The sequence below is a fragment of the Rhinopithecus bieti genome, unplaced genomic scaffold (genome assembly GCF_001698545.2).
Source record: "Rhinopithecus bieti isolate Rb0 unplaced genomic scaffold, ASM169854v2 scaffold_7884, whole genome shotgun sequence".
NCBI classification, from domain to species: Eukaryota; Metazoa; Chordata; class Mammalia; order Primates; family Cercopithecidae; genus Rhinopithecus; species Rhinopithecus bieti.
Window position 1 is genome coordinate 1,480,063 of NW_016806331.1, and position 17,874 is coordinate 1,497,936.

The 17,874-nt window shown below is 55.3% G+C and overlaps 1 protein-coding gene across 6 annotated transcripts in view; it reads right to left on the bottom strand.

Annotated features, from left to right (window-relative positions):
• HDAC4 (histone deacetylase 4) overlaps nucleotides 1–17,538 on the bottom strand; it is a 356,361-nt gene extending 338,823 nt beyond the window's left edge. For 4 of the 6 annotated variants that reach the window (XM_017875573.1, XM_017875571.1, XM_017875572.1 and 1 more), the window contains exon 1: nucleotides 17,286–17,538. The gene's annotated coding sequence lies outside the window, so the exon portion shown is untranslated. Of the gene's footprint in view, nucleotides 1–16,607; nucleotides 16,753–16,861; nucleotides 16,930–17,285 lie in introns of those variants that run through there. The other 2 variants (XM_017875568.1, XM_017875570.1) reach the window with 2 other exon arrangements.
• Between the last annotated feature and the right edge of the window lie 336 nt (nucleotides 17,539–17,874).

The window sequence follows — 17,874 nt, forward strand, 5'->3', positions numbered from 1 at the left end:
GTCCTCTGTATCAGGTGTTTGTAATCTGGGATACCTGTGTGGGCTGAAAAGATCCATGAACTCCCTAAAGCCACATTCAAAATGACATATTTTAGCGCCTCTCTCTATCATACGGAAATGTTTAATGAAAAAGAAAACAGGCTAGGCATGGTGGCTCCCACCTGTAATCCCAGCACTTTGGGTGGCCTGATCCCTTGAAGCCAGGAGCTCAAGACCAGCCTGGACAACATAGCGAGACCCCTGTCTCTACCAAAAAAAAAAAAAAAAAAAGCCAGATGTGCTGGTGCACTCCTGTAGTCCTAGCTACTCAGGAGGCTGAGGTGGGCAGAAGGGTAGAGCCCAGGAGGTCAAGAAGGCAGTGAGCCATGACTGTCCCACTGCACTCCAGCCTGGGCAACACAGCAAGGCTTTACCTCAGAAAAAGGCAAAGGAAGCGGAATAAAGAGAAAGGCAAATTGCCCTGCATCCGAAGGCATGGGTCCTAGGTGGTATCGCTGAGTCTGGTTTCTTTCAGTGGACACGGCCCCAGCACCACATACCCCACGGCTCTCTCCCCTGCTTCTGACCCCTAAAATGCCGATTTGTATTCAAACACATACAAAGATGACATTTTAACAATACAACAGCTTAAACAAAACTTCCAAATGCATCCGCCCTCAACCAAGCACCAAGAAGGTGTGACACACACAGGCCCTGAGGAGAGGCTCAGGGCTCCTCTCTGCACCCCCCAGGTCCAGAAACTGATGGGGAGGCGCACACCCAAGGGCTCCAGCGACCCAGGATGCAGGAGAACAGAACTGTGGACATTCTGTGCACAGGGACAGGGACAAGGCTTCCATGGAAGAACCCTTCCCATCCCTTCCCTTCCATCTTGACTCTCTCTCCCGAGCAGGGCACCTTGCTTCCCGGCTGCCTCCACAGGACTGGCACGATGGGAGGCCCACAGCCCTGACTGCTTTGAGTGGAGGTCCTCTCCCCAGCACCTCAGGTAAATGGTCTCCCCCAAGCCTCAAGAAGAAGCCTCGCCCTCAGCTTCCCTTAGCCAGAGGCGACACTCTTGGGGCTCAGTACCTGGGGGTACACAGCGGGCTGGCTGTCCTCAGCAGGAGGAAGCACTGGCTGGCAGTGGCAGGAGGTTCCGGGGGCCTCCGGGCCACCTCTGAGGACGGAAGAAGATGAGGCTCCTGGCCCACAACTCTGCCCAGCTCAGCAGCAGGGAAGCTCTGCCTCCACCCAGCTCCCTGTTGGTGGCCAAAGCCGGAAGCAGAGCTAGAGCATGGAAAAGACTGGCCACAGGGTCCCCTGTTCCCACGGAAGTCTCAACCTCAGGCCTCCCGCCTGCCTGTGCCAGAAGCCCTCGCAGCTCCAGGTACACAGCACAGCCCACCAGCGGGCAAAGCCAGCCTGTGACAAGGAACACGCGCACGCCTGTCCCTGACTCTCAGACGCCACCCTGGGAGCCCCAACAGGACACAGGGAGCCTGACTGCAGCCTCATCCACTACTCACTGAAACTCACAAAGGGGACAGGAGGCCAGGGAAAGCACAGTGAGTGCCGCGGAAGCCCAGAGTCTATGATGACCCTTCTTGCTGCTACAGAATGAAAAAGAGGCCGCCTGGCCCGGAAAGCAGTCTAAGACAGTCTCCTACAGCTCTGCCCTGGGAGCCCCAAACAAGCCCTGGAGACAAGGTCAACACAGGCCCAGGGACAGGAAAGCTCAGGTGCGCCCTAAACAAGGTCTAAGCAATGAGGCCAGACCCAAAGATGCGGAGAAGGAATCTGGGTCGGGGTGGCTGGGTCAAACCCTGCAAGACCCTGCAGGGACAGCAGAGGGGCCTGCGTTTTACTCTAGACAATGGTGAACCGCAGGATGCCAGGACGAGGGCAGAGGAGGAAGGCTGACAGTCGGAGCACAGGGAAGAGAGGCAGGGGCCTGTGTCTCGGAGGTTCAGAGCGACAATCAGGTCCCAGCCCTGACTGCACTGCTGGGGCTGGGGCAGCCACACAGTGGGAGTCAAGGTCACAGACGCTGAGACTCAAATGCTCAGACAGGGAATCAGAGCCATCCTCAGGTTCTGTATGAAAATGGGTGGCACCAGAGGGACGAGGGAAGACCAAAGAGAGACGGGTCACACCAGAGGCAGATGACAGTGTGTCCCGGCCACAGGAGGAACCACATGACACAGGTTCAAAACCACCTTCCCAAGAGGAGCGTCAGCTGAGGGTGCAGGTCCTGGGGGCAACCTGGGGTGGCCGGCCAGGGAGGGTGTGAGGCCTCTGGAGCCCAGATGACTCCTGCAGGCCCACAGCCTGGAGCCCACAGATGTTGGCAGGTGAGGTGTCCATGCAGATCCATGCTTGGAGCACCACTGTGTGTTCTAGACAAGCCGCCAGACTATGTCTGGGCCTGGAATTTAACAACGTAATGCTAGGAAACGAAGGCTACTAACACCGTACGGAAATCCCATGAGCACCGGCTTTAGGTGTAACAGCTTAACTTTCATAAACAACGTAGTCACCACCTAGAGGAGCAACAGCCACGTCCCAGGGCCCGGGAAGGATGGCCGCATGCGTCCTGGCTTCTGATCCCCCAGACCCTCCGTGGAGACAACACCGAGAACTTCCGCTTGGAACAAGGCTGGCCCTCGTCCAGAGAGAGCCCAACACTAACAGTTAAAACACAGGGGTCTCCCTGGAGAGAAGAGAAGCGAGGTGAGAGCCGCGCATGAGGGAGGATTTTGCCACCCTCGCCACCATCAGATGTACCCATTTTATAGAAACTCCACCCTTCCTCATTAGGTGGCAGCGATCAGAGGTGAGTGGCTGTTCTTGGTTCACCAGGAATCACACCAGAGGAGCCAGATTGCACACGACTCCAGTGTATGACCACGTGTGCACATCTGTCCATGCGTGTATCTGCATGTGCGTGTGTGCGTGTCCAGGGTACACGAGTGTATGGGTGGGAATGCTTGCTGTGTGCGGCATGTGCACAAACATGCATGTACATGTGTGTCAAGGAGGAAGAACACTCACCAGGGCTGTAGTCCTAGAACTTCAGTGGGAGCTGAAGACAGAGAGAAAAGGGGACTGCCCACAAGTGGCCTGGATGGGGTCACCCACGGAAGCAGCCACGGGCCCACAAGCACCAGTATTGCTGCAGCAGGGGCTGGAGAGTGGCCAGAAGATCCCCCTGTGCGCCCAGGACAGGAGGCCACTTCCAGCCTCAGTCCCGCCGCTGCGTGCCCGGCCAGGACCACAGGGCCGGCCGCCACCAATGCAATGCCCAGGAGAGCCTCCCACCCCTTACTTTACAAAAGCGCCCCACCTTTGCCCGGAAAAAACCTCCTCTGTAGAGGTGTGCGGGTTGGATGTTACCTGCCTCTCCCTCCCGCCTGGAGACAGGACGAGGCACAGCACTCTGTGAGCAGAGACAGTTCCAGCCTGTCTTCAGGCAGCATCTATACCAGCCTTGTGCCCCAGCTGACAGGGACAATATGCTTTATACCCAAAACAACTCAGCCAGGGCAGGGATACTGCGATTCTGATTGTGTGGAGAAGAAAACCGAGGCTTAGAGTGGTTGGGTCAATGGCACCAGAGCAGCTGGAACGCGGCTCCACCGGGATGCACCTGGGCCCTAAAAAGCCTACAAAGCCGAGCCCCTCCTCACTCTACTTTCCAACAAGAGTGCAGCCCTGGAGGAGCCGCGCCTCCCGCCTGGGGCAGATGGCTCCACGGCGCATTGCAGTGGGCACTAAGGAGAGCGGAAGGCGTGGGCTCAGGAGCAGTGGCCAGGTCAGATCCACACACCCACCCCACCGCTCTCGCTTGGGGCCGCAGCGGCCACAAGCATCAGACAGGAGGAAGGGCATCCTCGCCACAGGTGTGCAGGGACTAACGGATCACATGTCGTAACACTGGGCCCAGCACGCAGAAGATGCCCACTGCAGAAACATGGCAGGAGGCGGCCGGGCAGGTCCTCCTTGAAGCTGAGGGAGGCCACGAGTTCATCCACCTCATCCCACCTAGCTGTGGCTGGGGAAAGGCTGGGCCGTTGACCTCCTGTGTTGCTTATCCTAACAACAATCCTCCAAGGAGGAAACCCTGACGTCCGCTTTGCAGATGGGTGGACCTGGATGAGGCAGGCTGCAAACTGACCACTGTGGCTCTCCGCTCGCTGGAGGGCCACAAACTTGGACTTGGAAGCTCATCTGCCTGATCCCAAAGCACATTCCTTCTAACATATCCCTCACCCGCAGGGAGGCAGATGCGGTCAGTGGGGCTTCCAGAACTATCTGGGCCTGGGCCACGTTTGCATCTGCCTTCTCAGGCACCTGCCCACCCCTGCACGGGGCAGATGAGCCAGCCTGGCTCAACCCCTCTCCGGAGCATCCTCAGATGACCAGCAGAGCCTTGGTCCTCTGCATGACCTGGGTGCCTGGCCCCAGAGGGCAGCTGAACCGGGCAGCCGGAAGGACCACCCTCTGGTCCCCACTTTGGTAGCCGTGACCCTGATCTGTCCTCCACCATCCTGTAGGTTGGAGCCCCTCCCTGCCCCTCGGGGTCACTGGGCTGCAGCTGCAGGGACTCTGCCACACAGCCTCCTCCCTTCCCGACCCCCACTCCCCACTCTAAGGGCCCCAGGCTTCTCTGCATCCAGTCAGTCATCACTGGAGGGAGTGCGCGGAGGAATCTCCCTGCTGAGCTACCATTACTTCTACCCACCTTTCGCATTGGCCATTTTGGCACACTTGGGCTCTGACTTCCAGGACCCCAGGTTTTCCCAGGAAGCAGCAGAGACACAGGGAGGCCACTGTGTGTCAGTCTCCACTGCCAGAGAACCCTGCCGAGGCCTTCTCCCATTGGCCCTGGGAGCCCCCTATCCGCCTCTGGGATTGAGAGGTGAAGCCAGCTGGACTTCTGGGTCAGGTGGGGACTTGGAGAACTTTTCTGTCTAGCTAGAGGATTGTAAACACACCAATCAGTGCTCTGTGGCTAGCTAAAGGATTGTAAATGCACCAATCAGCACTCTGTAAAAGCGCACCAATCAGAGCTCTGTGTCTAGCTAAAGGATTGTAAATACACCAATCAGCACTCTATTAAAACACACCAGTCAGCACTCTGTGTCTAGCTAAGGATTGTAAATGCACCTATCAGCACTCTGTAAAATGGACCAATCAGCAGGACGTGGGCGGGGACAAACAACGGAATAAAAGCTGGCCACCACAGCAGCAACCCACTCTGGTCCCCTTCCATGCTGTGGAAGATTTGTTTTTCGCGCTTCACAATAAATCCTGCTGCTGCCCACTCTTTGGGTCCGCACCAGCTTTAAGGGCCCTAACACTTGTCACGAAGGTCCGCGGCTTCATTCTTGAAGTCAGCAAGACCAGGAACCCACTGGAAAGAAGAAACTCCAGACACATTTGAACGAACAAACTTCGGACACACCATCTTCAAGAGCTGTAACACTCACCATGAAGGTCCGCATCTTCATTCTTGAAGTCAGCGAGACCAAGAACCCACTGGAAGGAACCAACTCCGGACACAGGATGGGGCCCACCCTTCCCTCCTAGAGGCCTGCTACGGGATTCTGAGGCAAGGTCTGCAGAACATTCAGTGTGGTGCCCATGCATGCTGAGCCCACACCAAGGCTGTTCTGGAACTGCTGCTGGAATTCATGAGGCACGAGTTGCTAAATTCACTGAGGACGCTACTGGCAGCTTCCCTCCTCAGCATCTGTCCACTTCCCCTTTCCTTCCTGACATCAGTGAATTCCATACCCCAGCCAGCTTCCAGAAGGGGCACATCCAGCACCCAGGCTGAGTCCGTCAGTGCACTCTGCACCCCGGTCACAGTGACTGGTTTAGAGTTCAATACGTGACTGGAGCCAGACCAAAGGAGAGTGAATCCAAGACTTGCTAACACAAAGCTGCTGTCCTTCCTGATGGGTGTGAACCAGCCAGTGTATAACCCTGGGAGCAGCAGGCAGGGCCCGTGTATCCCATGAAGCTGACTCTCCCAAGGTAGGGCAAAGAAGCCCCAGATGACACTGTGGAGGAGGTGGATCAAACCGTGCCTGAATACTTTCTTCTCCAGCACTTTCTGGGAAAACAAGCCAATCAATTCTCTAAGGCCACAGTACCTGTACCTTCCATAGAGAGATCCTACCTGATGGGGAGCTACCAGAAATACCTCCCTACTCAATGCTGGAAGCCAGCCAGGCAGTGCCTCATGCCTGTAATCCCAGCACTTTGGGAGGCCGAGGGGGGCAGACTGTTTGAGCCCAGGAGTTTGAGACCAGCCATGGGCAACATGGCAAAACCTCATCTCTACAAAATATACAAAAAATTAGCCAGCCATGGTGGCATGCGTCTTTGGTCCCAGCTAATCAGGTGGCTGAGACGAGAGAATTGCTTAAGTTGGGAGATCGAGGTTGCAGTGAGTGGAAATTGTACTGTAATGAGTGGTGATTGTACCAGTACACTCCAGCCTGGGCAACAAAGCAAGACTCTGTCTCAAAAATATATATATACATATTGGAAGCCACCCCCCCAAAATCCCCTTAGAATGCCTTTCCCACCCTCCACCTGGGGAGGAGCCGTGCCCACAGTGGCATCACACGGCCACAGCCCCAGCCCTGACCTCTCCCATCTCTCAGACGTCCTTCACTGCCCTCCACAGCGGCACCACCCCTCACTTTGCTACCAGGAGCTGCCACATGCCTGGTGCCCAGAGCCTGGACCCGAGCACCCAGCCATGCAGCCTCCCTTGAGACACTGCAGCCATACCCAGTAGCCTTCTGACGAAAGCAGCCAGCAAAATGCACACTGTCCTTCAGGTTCGCTGCTAATGCAAATCAGAAGCAGTGAAGATGGGACAGAAAGAATCAAGGGGAGGGAAAGCGGGCAGACTGGATTTACACACAGCCACAGTCTCAGGGCAGCTCCCTCTCCCAGCACACTGGGAAGCATGATGGACAGCAAAGCCGTGGCATAGAGTGTCCATCAGACTGGCCTGGCACCACTGGTCTCAATACGAATCACACTGTGACCAAGGCACAATCTGGACATGCCACAGCAGCTCAGCCACCGTCACGAGCCGGGCTCCGCATACTGGGTAGGACACTGGCCCTTCAGATCCCTGACAAGCGCAGCATGCCCTGGGGGCTGACCGTGTCTGTGGGAAGCATCAGGGTGCTTCTGAGCTTTCAAGAGTCTAATCCCTATAAACTATGACACAGTCCCTGCAAGGACAAAGGCAGATAAGAGCTTGTTCTCAAACGGTAGTAAGTTCCTTCGGGGAGACGTCCACCACACCACGACCTCCCGCATGCTGAAGAGATGCCCGGAGCGGGCGCAGGGGCCTCAGAAAGTACTACAGGTGCATCCAAGGCCCGGTCGGCAGCAGGCCCCTGGCAGGGGACATACCCTACTCCTCATTCCTCCCAAGACGTGCCAGCAGAGAGGGCTGCGTGTCCTCAGAGCCACCGGGGGAGAAGGAAGAGGTAAGCTGAGCCTCGGCAGGAGAGACACTCACTCAGCAGACGACAAAGGACTCACTGAGGTGACGGGGTCATGACAGTGAAGCTGGGACCTCAGTCCATGCCCACTCAACACCCCAGAGCCATGGAACACAGAACATCACTGCCAATCACTCTTGTCCACTGCAGGCACATCGGCAGTGTGGCGAGCAGAAGTGAGCACATCCACCAATCAGACCCTCACCCCACAGCCACGAGAGCACCGAGGAACCAGGAGAAGAACATGTGAAACAGGAGAGGAGGCCCTCTGCAGCCCCCACATTCCTCAGCTCTGGCCTCTGCTTAACCAGGAGAATTCTGAAAACAGAACTTTGCCAGAACACAGCCCACGTGTGCTGAAGCCGGCATGCTGACATGGAAAGACGCCCTTCTTCAGGGAGGGGCCGAGAGAAGCATCGCACATGCTTGGTTGTAAACTCCAAAGCCCAAAGGTCAACGTCCCCACCAGCTTGGGAGGTGAGCTGGATGCTCCCACACCAGGCCCCATCCTGCCCAGGGCCATCATGGCGGGCAGGGGTGGGACGGCCCAGCCCGGCTGCTACCCTCCATGGCAGCGGGCATGTGCGAAAGGGCTCTGCAGGTCAGCTGTGGCCCCAGCCGGCGACCGAGCTACGCTGGGCTGCACTGCACACTCAGGGGCAAAGGAAAGCAAGCTGCTTCAGGGCAGGCACTCAAAAGGAGGCAAAAGGAAGGACAGAGGAACCCCAGTGACATATCCTTTGATGGTCCTTCTGACCTGGAGAGCCAAGGGGCAGATTCCAACACAGAGCCCTTGAGCTGGCAAACAAGTGTTCTCCAAAGAACGGGGACTGTGACCGCCTCTGAGGAGCTCTTCAGGGCAAAATCTGATGTCAATTTCAGAGCGAAGGGGGTTTAACATGCCAGAACCTCCCAGTGGTTTTCCTTACGGCTCCCTTTAAAGGTCTAAAGGGTCAGGGGGCCACCCACATCCTGTGAGCAAAGACGCACAGTTAGCATCACTAATGAAGACACGCCTCACTTGTGTGGACCCACAGGCCATCTTCCCCTCCTTGTCCACAGGCCCCAGAGGCGGAATGGGGGTCAGCATCCTTAGCACACTCTAACCCCCGAGCTTACGGGACTCGGACATGAGTCCTGGGGGTGGACAAGTCCTCAACAGTCAGCTGGGATGAGCCCCAGGCCACAAGGAGGACTGGGGCTCAGGGGCCCTTGGCCATGCTCTGCTGACCTGCTGGGGCCCCACTTTCTGCCACTCGACTTAAATGGCACAGTGCCAGCCAGCAAGGTCCCTGCAGATGGGCCAGGCTGGGCTCAGCCTCATAGTCGGAATTCTGGTGGCAGTGGGGTGCCAGCTTGGGTCCTCCAGCAAGTCCCCTCCAGCATGGTTTCTACACGGACTCCCGGCAGGCTTCAGTCCTGACAGCTACTCTACAGAATCCTGGACCTAGGCACAGAGGAAGCTCTCACCAGCACCGCTGGAAGGAAGGAAGGAACTCCCTCCCTTCTGGATGCGGCCCCCGTCTCAGAGCCACTGGGCTGGGACCCCCGGCAGACTCCAAAATGTTTATGTATGCAAACATAATAAGGTATCATATTAAAATTATGATATTAAAATTATGATGCCCCTGTTTTGAGAGCTGCCCTTGCTTTTCATGCAGAGGCCCCCACAATAGCACCACCAACAAGCAGGTGCCCCAGGGAAGGCCTAGCCACACCATGGGCCACCTGGAGGCCTCCTGGGGATGCATCTGAATGGGCCTGCCTTGACCAAGTTAGAACAAGAGAGATCAGGTCCATCACCCAGCTGGAGCCAGGCACCAATGCACAAAACAGAAAGAACAGAAGCAAACCCTCCATTAAATGCAAGAAGACTACACATACATGAAAAAGCAAGGAAGTCCTTTGTGGAGACCACACCTCTGCCCCACCCAGGCAGCCTGCCAGTTGGCCCGGGTCATTGCTGGCTCACGCACTCTGGCCTCAGAGACCTCAGTGGCCACAATGCTCTTTTCACCCAACTGTGGCCCCGAAACCCTGGCTCTGGCTAAAAAGGACCACACCCCATTCCCACCCACCCACCCTCCTCTCCCTCCTCCTCATCTGGGCCTGGCTCCTGCACCACAGCTCTCCCCACCAAGCAAGCCCTCCAGCCACAGCCCTGGTGCTCAGGATGGTGACCTGTGTGCACCTGCCTGTTTAGCTCCTTCTTCTCCTCTGTCCCTACCAACACCAAAGCCTCTTGTGGGCAGAGGCCAGTTTTCCTGACCAAGCCTGGGGTCATGGGGCCGGCCACTGCATCTGGCACAGAGAATGTGTTCAACTGAGTTTCATCTCATGTAAAACCTAGTACTTGGGCTGGGGTGTAGAATGAGAATTTGCAAAATAATAACTAATCAATTAGAAATACTTAGGGAACATGGCCCCCAGGCACCATCACCCCTCCACCCCAACCCCACCACCAGGGAGGCCAGTGGAGATACCACAAAAACTTCTCTTCCTCAGTTTCAAAAAGAACCGCTCCAGCAAATAGCAATACATAAACCAGATGACAGGCCGTTCCCAAGGGAAAATGCAATCCCATCACTGCCTGAACAACACTCCCGCTTGGAACGCTGGTTCAGACTTTCAGGTCGTAAGAACTGATTTATTGTTTCAAGCTTAAACATCAATCCAGCAAAAGCACTTGGCTCACACAGACGGAGTACTTCATAAACAACAGTAAACTAACAAAGCCCAACACTCATGTTTTTAAACAGAGCAGACTCCAAAATGTTTATGTACGCAAACATATTAAGGTATCACATTAAAATTATGATGCTAAATAACAAGTGATTAAATAATGTCATTAATTCTAATTTAAAACAAGCAGAGAAAAACGCCTTCATAAAAGCACCACTCGCCTCCTCACGCGCTGAGGCCCTGGGCAAAGTGGCTGGAGAACAAGCCGCACACACCTGCCTTGGCCTTGGCACAACAGTCGCATTTGCCAATTGACAGCTGTGTCGAAGGCCCTTCTCCCTCCCATTCCTTTCTGCATCACAGAGTCCCCTCCACTTGCATTTATGACATCTCCTTAGGAGCATATAATCTCCAAAATCAGGACCAAGAAGTTCCCAGATGGGGGCAGGGGGTGTCAGGAAACAAGTAATTCCAGAGCACTGGCAAGAACCCCGCAGAGGAGCCAGGCCAGAGGTGGGGGGCCTCACCCCAGCTCTCCCACCCAAGGCCCACACTGTGCCATTCACTTGGCTACTTATTCATTCATTCATTCATTCACTCATTCATTTTCTTTCATTCTTCGAGCACCTAAACTGCCAAGCACAGGGTACAGAGCAGGGATGAGGCCCTCAGGGCCCCTCAACCCTAAAGAGCCCCAGCTAGTAGAAGAGGTGGCATTAAACAACTAAGGTCACAATGTACTCTTGAAATTGCACAACGGGATGCTGTTAGAAATGAGGAAAGAAGCTGTTAGGCTAAGTTTAACAGGGGGCCAAAGGATGAGAGGATGAGCATGAATTGAGGGGCTGAAGATAAGGGAGGTAAAGGGAGGCTGTTCCAAGGAAGGGGAACAGTGTGTGCAAAGGCCCTGGGGTCAAAGGGGACTTAGAAAGAGCTAGGAAGCAAAGCAGGTGGCAGCTGAAACTCCACAAACAGAGCAAGTGCTATCAGATGACGCTGGTAAAACAGAGGTCAGGATCAGGAAGGCCTTCCAGGGCCCCGAGACCTTAGGATCCTAAGAATATGGGAAAGTCATGCCAGGGTTTCAAGCAAGGGAATGAGAAGTACAAACCTGCTGCTGGTGGAAACCCAGGAGACTGTTTGCAGGACGGGCTGTACCAGAGTCCGCCCAGACCCGGAGGGTCAGTCCCCACCTTGAAGAGCTTACATGTGAGTCGGAAAAACAAATGCCCCTAAATTCTTCTATTGCAAAGCATATTTATCAACTTGCCAAGGACTTAGAGTACTTTTCTTTCCAATGGAGATATCTACATTTTTTCAAATTACTACTGTAAAAAAGTAATACACGCTTACCAAAAACATCTCTACAATACCACCAAGCATAAAAGAAAAGTGAACCCCGTTTCCTCACCTCTGATGGTTACCTTAGAGACTCAAGTACTTAAAACCAGAAGGAGTGGCCTGGGGACTGCTCCAGACCCCGCCTTTCCCTGTTAAACTGCACACTTCTGCCTGTCTACATATGGAGGATGCCACAGTGCAGAAATGCCAGCGGGTTTAACAAGTACTGCTTTTATAAATAATGCAGCCCCGACCTCCACACACATCTGGATATCCACACACTTATATTCTTTCCTTAGAATGGATTTCGAAATGTAGAACTGGGGGGACAAGGGGAATGGTATTTAAGATTTTGACACCTAAGACTTTTCTAGAGAGCAATTCAGTAATTACTATTTTATATTTATACATCATATATATAAATTTGGGGGCACAGCACAGGTCTCGCTATGTCACTCAGGCTGAAGTGCAGTGGCACAATCACACCTCACTACAACCTTGACTTTCCAGGCTCACCTGATTCTCCTGCCTCAGTCTCCCAAGTAACGGGGACTGCAGGCACACGCCACGGGTGCCTGCTTTTTTTTTTTATTTTTTGTAGAGATGGGGTCTCACCATGTTGCCCAGGCTGGTCTTGAACTCCTGGGATCAAGTGATCCTCTCACCTTGGCCTCCCAAAGTGCTGGGATTACAGGCATGAGCCACCTTGCCCAGCCCTATTATATTTTATATAATAATACATATCGGTCCCTCCAGAGAGCAAATGATAATAAATAGCCAGCATTTATGTCATGCTTACTCCATGCCAGGCCCTATTCAAGGCAATTTCCATACATTAACTTAAACTCTGCAAAAACCTTACAAAACCGGAATTATTATTATCACCAGCAACAAGTATCATCAAACTCGCCAATGATAGGCATACAGGGAATCTCCTTTACACCGAATTGATTAGTAATGCTAACGTTTCCTCGCTAGCCGCGAGGACTCAGTATTCATATGCTCCGCTCACCTTGAATGGTGATCTCATGCTCTCCTTATTGGTCTGTCAAGCTCTTTATATATTGACTATTAAGCTCACACAGGCATAACGTGTTATATATTTTTTCTCTTGTTGTCTCTTAACCCGGCTTATGGGTCTTTTGCCAAAGAGATTTTTTAAAAACTCTTATCCTATTAAATCTGTCAAGATTTTCTTTAAGGTTTCTGGGTTGGTATTGTAAGAGTAGATTAACTTGGTCCTCAAATGCTTTCTTCCAATAACATCTTCCAAGGTAATCAACAGACTGAACAGCAAACACTAAAAGCTGCTCTGGCTGAAGTGGACTTGGAGCACCGGCTCCCTTCCATCACCCCCACCTGCCTCCAGGCATCCTGGGGACTTTGCAGGAGAAGAACACGATGTCTTCCAGTTCTGCAGCATCACACGTGACATAAGACAGCATGAGAAAGCCAGAAGTACTTCCCAGACCCTGTGAAACACGCCTGTAACAGCTCCAAGGACAGTCGACACAGCACTAGAAAGTCTAACGACACTGAACTAGAAAGGTATTCCAAACTGTCCTCTTCTCTAAGAGGCTGTGTTGGCCCAAGCACCTCGACAAGCTGACCTTCAGCTTCAAGGTCACCACCGGCCCAGAAGCAGACGCACGGAGAGGAACTGGCCTTTGGGACTGGAGACGCAGGGGGAGGCAGATGGTCCATTTCATTCTACCCCCAGTTCCTCCAGAGGTAGAGCCCACCTGCAGGGCTGTGCTGACACCTACACGGTGAGTGTGTAAAACAGCACGAGCCCCAAGCAGGTGCCCATCTGGCGTCAGCTATGGGGGCATGTGACAGCTGCTCGTGGCATCATCTCCTTGCTCTGGGAGACATCCTCATCCCGACAGTGATACTGGGAGTCACGGTGCAGGCAATCTATATAGAACCCCGACCTTCCTTCTAGGAAGTGAGTAGGAGGTGTGTCAGCGAGGCCCCGCCAGCAAGGGGACATGGCCATTTAAGGCTGCAGGCACCACAGCCCTCATGCCACCCCGAAACAGGTCCCACTCTTCCCACTCACAAAAGCCCAAGAGAAGAAAACTGACCGTATAAAGAGAACTTAATCACCTCAGTGACACTTGTTCCCACAGAAACGCTTATGAATGAGTTAAGGTCTGTTCAAAGGTAGCATCACTTTCAACATGGCACCCATCATCTGACATGAACCAGAAGGTGCGGTACCCACCTCTAATGTCAAGGCCAAAATCCAGAACCCACCACATGGCAGGGCATGTGCTGACCATCTGAGATCAAAACAAACACTCCCTCCAAATCCATCCTTTCCAACTCCTTATTCCAGGACACACTGGGGGCTGCAAACAACGGGGCAGGGGCTCAGTCCCGGTTCCACAGCCAGAAGTTTAGGTGGAGACTGGGCCCCTTCACCCTTCACGTCCCCATCCCTGGCTACAGTCATCAATTCTGAGCCTCGGAGGGAAAGCCCGGCCACAGCCTGTCGCCCCGCTGCCTCTCAGCAGCGGCAGTTCTCTCGGCCTCTGCGGCTCCTTCGCGCCCTACATCAGGTATTAATATATTACTCATGGCAGCTTCTGAGCTATCAAAGCCCAGCCGTTTTCAATAGAGAACGGTATGGACGAATTCTACAGGAGTGATGAAATGTTTCTTCTGCTCCGGCAATTAAGACAGCATAAAGTCGCCTTTCCTTTGGTGCCACCCCCAACATCAAAGGATTGGAATTCAAAGCCATTCACGCTGCATTGAAACCTCACAATGAAGCTGGAGAATGGAAGTCGATTACTGGGCATAAATATGCAGTAGTTAAAAGGAAAGAGTTATAACGAAATTAAATGCAGCAACCCCACAATGTGTGGAAACTTCCAGCACTAGAGCCCTCCTGGTAAACATCCATAGGGCATCCTTCTCAACCAGGTCTCTGGCCACAGAGAGTCCAGATGGGCTGCCTGAGCCGCACGTGGCCAGTGTGCCAGGTTGTTCTGTCCATCTTGCTACAGCAACAGCCCCCAAAGCCTCTGAGAACATGGCATTTGGGGATTTTTATTTTGCATGGCTAGGAAGCTGCTGAACACAGAACATTCTCTCTGGTTCAGGGCTCCGAGGCCACATCTGTCCTTCATCCCTAGGCCTTCCAGGCCTATGTGCAGTCCAGTCATCTTCCCTCTGCCCCGCCCCTTAGCCCAGGGCTCCCCGGGGGGCGCGCCTGCTGCCAGCTCCCCTTGCAGGAGGAAGAACCCTAAAGAGGGCAGCGTTGCATCTGCCTGCTGAGTACAGCGGCTTCTTTTCTAATTGATCACTGCTCTCTTTAGGATGGGATTTGATCTCTAAAATAAAAGCCCAGAGCCCAGAAAGCTATAGAAGTCTTACAATGTGTTGGGGTATGTGTTTTTAAGGCATGAAAATACTTCCCTCCCACACAAATGTGAGTTCTTCTGGGGAAAGATGCCACAGATCCCAGAGAGTAGAATATCTGGGAAGGCTCGATCAGTCTTAAAAATAGGTAATTGAACACAGATTTCAGAATTCACAGGAGCTACCTGAAAAAAAATTAAATTTCACATATTTTTGATATCCCAAACTCCGTTCTGATGAAACTTCTAACTGGGTGGCATTCTGCATTTCCAATTATAATAGAGTAATTGTGTTGCCATAGTTACTGCAAAATTCTGCAATAACTTTTGTTGCTTTGTAACTGCTGTAGTGTATATTTGTGTACAAGCAGCTGAGTTTTCTTAATTCGATCTCCCTCCCTTCCACCCTCCCTTTCCCCAGTCACCACTACCACCTTTCCTGGCTGGGTCCTGAAACCACCACACCAGCCTTCTTTGGACAGTCCCGAAAATAATGCACAGAATTATCAGAAGCAATTAAAACTCCAGGCAACCACGATCATATTACAAAAGAAAAAGTGAAACCAGGTCAAGGTGCAAACCTGCCAGTATCCCCCCAGTCCTGCTGGGCTGGCCCTGGGCCAGGGCTGTTTACAGGTTTACTCCCAGGCCTTAACTGCTTCAGTGATTTGTGGGAATAAACAGAAAAGCCTGAATAGAGAAAAACCGGGCGGCAAAGTGACTACATAGGCCCTTTCCTCCCTCACGGAGAGCAAGCAGAACTGCTCTCAGCAAGCAATTAGGTAGGTCTCTACAGTCATGCAATTAGGATTTAGTTAAGAAAGTCATTAGTTTTAAAATAACTTGTTTAATTTCTGCAACGCTTTATTTGAAAATTGTGTCACAGCAGGTCAATTTACAACATGCAATAAAGAAAACACTCATATCAGCTGCCTCAAGTTATTACAAATTTTTGATGTGCATTAAATGAGTACACTTGGGTTCCACCCCCGGCCTTTCCAACTGATACGCACGGTCTCCTGCTATAACAGTGTCAAATAATTCAACGCTCAATGTAAATACGAGATAATTTGCTTATGATTCCGTGGTGTGTTTTCGCAACGCGGGGAAACGCGGATCCCACCCCCGAGCTGGACCGGGCCCCGTCTCGACCTGAGGGCGCCCTGCGGGCTGAGCCGAGGGGGTCCCGGGCAGCCCCCCGCCCTCCCGCGACCCCCCAGGCGCTCGCAGCCGCGACGACACGCGAGGGGCCGCGGACCCCGGCAGGGACGTTTTTATGCAAACTCACAGCATTTGACAAAGTTACATAAACGGCGCCCGCCCGGCCCCGGCGCCCGCCCCGCCCCGCCCTCACTCCGGCGGGCCCGGAGCCACCTGCTCGGGGCGAGGGCCCCGCACCGGGCGACGGCGCCGCTGCCTGCCGTGCCCCACCCCCGCGCCCCCCGCCACAGCGGGCGAGGCCGCTTCGCGGGCGCGGCTGGAAATGGTCCAGAAGGGGCCGGGCGGCCCTGGGGACCGGCGGGGTCCCACGTGCCGCGCGGCCCGCGCTGGCCCCCGCCTCCCACGGCCGCGCGCGGGGCGGGGTGTGCGACCGGCGGCGTCCCACCTGCCGCGGGCTCGAGGCCTGCAGGCTGCGCGGGGCGCGGGGCGGACGGCGGACCAATGGGCCAGCGGGCGCCGGGCCGGGGCTGCGCTTTACCGCGGCGGGCGGCGGCGGCCGGCTCTAGCCCTGCTCGGGCGCTCCGCGCCGCATCTCCTCAGCCTGCGCCGCCACCCGCCGGCGCGCGGGCTCGGGCTCGGCTGCGACAGCCGGGACGCGGCCGCGGCGCCGCCGTGGGGCCCAGCTGGGAGGCTGCTCGCGGCGGCGGCGTCGGGCTCGGGCGGCGGCGGGGACGGTGCTCCGCGGCGGCGGCCCCACAACCTCCCCTCCTCATTCACAAAAAATTGACCCACGTTGAACCATGATGCTTCTCCCCCCTCCAGCGTCGAGCCGGGCGGCGATAGGCCACCCTGCACGCCCGTCAGCCGACCCGGCCCCGCCCCGCCCGCCGGCGGCTCGGCAACCATTGGCTGCGGCAGCCTTGCGTCACCTCCCCATGTGGGCCCCGCCCTCCCGCCTGGTTTCTAATGAAGAGCTCGTCAATTACGGCTCGGCCCCGCCTCCCGCCCGCCCGCCCCGGGCGCCTGGCCGGCCTTCCATTGGTCCGCTGAAACCTGCGCACGGCCCGTCTTCTCCCACCCCTCGCCCAGCGGCTGCCCAACCGCGGGGCCGGACGCCCCGTGAGCGGCAGAGAGGGTCCACCCCTGCCCGCCTCCCCGCACGCATCCTGGACCTCATTGGCTCCTGGAACTGCCAATTCTAGGGGGCGGGGCGTACCAAGAGACGCTCCGGGCGCCAGCCGCTGGGTGCTTCGCGGTTGAGGAGGCGCAGAGACCCGGAGTCAATAGTGACCGTAAACACGGGCCCCAGCCGTGTCTAGTCCCACTCGGTAGCCCGCATGGCTACCTAGCGGTCAGCACCGCGTGTCTGCGAGCCTAATTCGCGCTTAGAGGGCACACAATGGGGTGCAGGCTGAGGCGGGGAGCTGGCCAGGCCTCGCCGTTGCCTCCATCTTGGGTACTGGCAGTGGGTCACGTGGTACTGCGTGCGCCCGGAGGCGCAGGGCGGCCCGGTCACCGAGTGCGCAGGCGCCGCTGGCCTCGCCCTACCCCGCGGCGGGAACGCGGCCGTCTGGGTGTCCATGGGGTGCAGGTCGGCCAGGCCTGCAATTGCTGCTGAGGGTCGTGGGATGCGCTCGCCGGGTCCCTGCTTAGACGGAGGGAGCCCGGCCCGCCGCCAGGGTCTCGAGTCACGGGCCAAGGCAGGCGTGGAGGTGGCGGGAACTCCGCACCGGCCGGGCTGGTGTTGTTTTAAGGCCGCAGAGCTTGGGGGGCTTGTGTTGAGTTAAAAGGTCGGCCCGTAGATT